Source organism: Triticum dicoccoides, chromosome 2A (assembly GCF_002162155.2).
Source record: "Triticum dicoccoides isolate Atlit2015 ecotype Zavitan chromosome 2A, WEW_v2.0, whole genome shotgun sequence".
Taxonomy (NCBI): domain Eukaryota; kingdom Viridiplantae; phylum Streptophyta; class Magnoliopsida; order Poales; family Poaceae; genus Triticum; species Triticum dicoccoides.
In genome coordinates this window covers 82,760,819-82,764,194 of record NC_041382.1, presented here as the reverse complement: position 1 = coordinate 82,764,194, position 3,376 = coordinate 82,760,819, and the positions used below count along the sequence as shown (strand labels likewise).

Below are 3,376 nucleotides of genomic sequence, written 5' to 3'. Positions count from 1 at the left end.
ATCCAACAGCAGCTAGGCTGCTTCGTGTGTGCTTGCGCACATCGTCGTCTTCGTCTGCGTCCCGACGGAACCGATTAGCTCGGAATATCCTCGCGCTAGCTTCGTACGCGTAGAAAAGCACTCGGCTACGTCGTCGTCGAGGTCGCAACATGCGCCAACAAAGGATCGCTAATTTCCTGGAAATCGGAAAAATCGCCGGACATATCTCTCCTGATGTTAGCCTGTAAGCTCACAATGCCCAAGTCGTCTCTCTCTGCGCCACAATTTTCTCCCCACGAGTGCGACGAATGCACCATGCAGGCTGCGACCTTAACCTGGGACCTAGTATTTATTAAGACATAACTTGTCTAGTGGCAAGACACAAGCCCTCGTATGTGGAGGTGTTCAACCAAACCTAATTAAATTTTCAGTTGCTTGAACAACAACAAATGTGCTAAAAAGAAAAATGCAAGCTCTCTCGGGTACCCTCCATCCGGTGAAGAGTGTACATTTGAGTTTAAAATCTGTTCACAAAAGAGTGTACTTCTATCTTTCGGATGCACTTTAAAGTAGAAAAAAAATGCTTCTCTCTCACCACACGGTAATCAAGATCAATAGCATTCTACACATGTTCTCCTTGATTTCTATACATGCACTTAGCTCATTGGGGTTGGATAATTAAAGAGAAGAGAGATGATGGTTTGCATCTTTTAATGTATTTTTTACTTCACTTCATAACTTATCATAAAATTTCTATATGTACATCTTTCATGGGATGGAGGAAATAACTTGTTGGGCTCACTAACGCGGTATTAGAAAAGTGTTCATTTAGAACAGTCCACGGTCAAAAGTCCAGTAGTAGTACGTATTCGAACTGTTCATAAACAAATAATAGTCTATGGAGTCTGAGGAATGCACCATGCATGCCGTGACCATAACCAGTTAACCCTATACCTATATATAAGGCCTAGCTTGTGCATTGGCTACAAACAAGCCCTAGTACATCGAGGTATCCATTCAAGTTGCCACCCCAATGATGTCGCAAGGACAAGCAAGAAGAATGGAAAGCTGCCTCCCAGTTGCCCTCCTAGCGCTAGGGATCCTCCTCCAGCTCGCTGGCTGCAGCCCTCCACCAGACCCGGTGGTGTGCACGCACGGCACGTCCAACTGCACCATCACCAACACGGTCGGCTTCTTCCTCTGCCCCGCGGCCAACGTCACCTACCCGCGGACGGAGCAGGAGCTCGTCGCAGCCGTGGCGGCCGTGGCGGCCGCAAAGCGGAAGGTAAAGGTAACCACCTCGCACGCACACAGCATTCCCAAGCTCGCGTGCCCCGGCGGCCGCGACGGCACACTCATAAGCACCGCGCGGTTGAACCGGACGGTGCACATCGACGCTGATAAGCGGCTCATGACGGTGGAGAGCGGCATGCTACTCCGGGACCTCATGGAGGCCGCCGCAGCGGAGGGGCTGTCCCTGGCGCATTCACCGTACTGGCACAGCCTAACCATTGGTGGGCTCCTCGCAACTGGCGCGCACGGGAGCTCGCTGTGGGGCAAGGGATCTGCTGTTCACGAGTATGTGGTCGGGCTGAGGATTGTCAATTGTGACGCCGGCGCCGGCTAGCCAGGGGTTCGCCGTGGTGAGGGAGCTTGGTGCCAATCACCCGGACCTGGACGCCGCCAAGGTCTCCATCGGCGTGCTCGGGCGTCATCTCTCACGTAACTCTGGCATTGCAGCCGTTGTTCAAGCGGTCGGTGACTTTCATGAAGCGCGACGATTCAGACCTTGCGGATCGGGTGGCCACGTGGGGCCGCCTCCACGAGTTCGGCGACATGTTATGGCTGCCGCAGCAAGGCAAGGTCGTCTACCGCCAGGACGACCGCGTCGACGTCTCGACGCCGGGGGATGGCCTCAACGACAACTTGATTTTCCGTGCCACTCCCACCCAGGTGATCATTGCTGCAAGATCCGCAGAGGAGCGGCTGCAGGAGAACGGCACTGACACTGCCCGATGCGCGGCGGCACTGCTGCAGGCGGACACCATGGAACGGCAGGCCTACGGCTTCACCAATGATGGCGTCTCATTCACGGGGTACCCGGTGGTGGGGTACCAACATCGCATCCAAGCGTATGGCACATGCATCGACAGCCCAGAGGACAGCCTCCGCTCCGCCTGCGCCTGGGACCCGCGCATCCCAGGCGCTCGCGCCGACAACTCCGGCTTCAGCGTTGCTCTCTCCAAGGCGCCGGCGTTCATCGCTGACATGCAGCGCCTCCGGGATCTCAACCCGGATGTGTTTTGTGTTGGCATCGACTCTAGGACGGGTATGTCCATGCGGTACATCAAGGCATCGTCCGCTTACCTTGCCAAGCAGGAGGACTCGATTGCCATCGACATCAACTACTATCGTAGCAACATCGACGGCACGCCGCGGGCGCACACCGACGTGGGCGACGAGATCGAGCAGATGGCACTGTGGAAGTATGGTGCCCTGCCACACTGGGGCAAGAACCACGACATCACTTTCGATGGTGCCATCTCGAAGTACTCAAAAGCCCACGAGTTCCTGGCGGTGAAGGATAGGTACGACCCTGATGGGATCTTCTCTAGCGAGTGGAGCGACCAGGTGCTCGGCATCAATGGGAGTCCGAATGTCATCAAGGAGCATTGTGCCAACGAAGGACTTTGCGTCTGCTCTGAGGACTCGCACTGTGCGCCGGAGCAGGGTTACCTCTGCCGACCGGGGAAGGTGTACACGAAGGCTAGAGTTTGCTCACTCGTCAAGGATTATTAGGATGGTGAGAACCCGAGAGTATGTTATGTTACACATAAAATACATGTATTTTTTTCGTGCCGTTTGAGTTTGTAAGGGGATCATCTATCTATAAGATGAATCCTCAAGTTATCTGAGTTGTTAAGAGTCGAGTTAAACCGGAGTTTTGTACCCTGGGTGGCGTCGTGTGGGGTTTGGTCATGTGATGTGTTGGGTGTTGGTGTCTACCTTATAAAGCAATGAAACCCTCGAAAACGCTGCAATTTTTGCAGCACCAAATATGTTTCTCTATTTGAAGTTCTAGGGTTCGGCCCATCATTGTATGTGTTGTAAGCAAATAAGTTAATATATATATTTCATCATTAAGTATCAGAGCTAAGGTGATTTGTCTTAAAAATGATAGGATCATGTCAAAAGCGAAGGATGATGGACCGAATTTGCACCGCTGCAGCCAGCTTGGTACTATCTCATATTTATATTAAACTAGAAAATATGTTTGTGTGTTGCAACGGGAAGAAAAAACTTCCTTGCAACTTTCTACCAAAAGAACACATCGTTCAAGGCATGAGAATCAAGCTCTCCTTTCTTAGTGAGAGACTCAACTATTAAAGCTAATGTG

At 52.2% G+C, this 3,376-nt stretch overlaps 1 pseudogene; it reads left to right on the top strand.

Moving 5' to 3' along the window:
• The first annotated feature begins 1,015 nt into the window (after positions 1 to 1,015).
• Positions 1,016 to 2,778, top strand: LOC119359033 (annotated as a pseudogene).
• Positions 2,779 to 3,376: the final 598 nt, after the last annotated feature.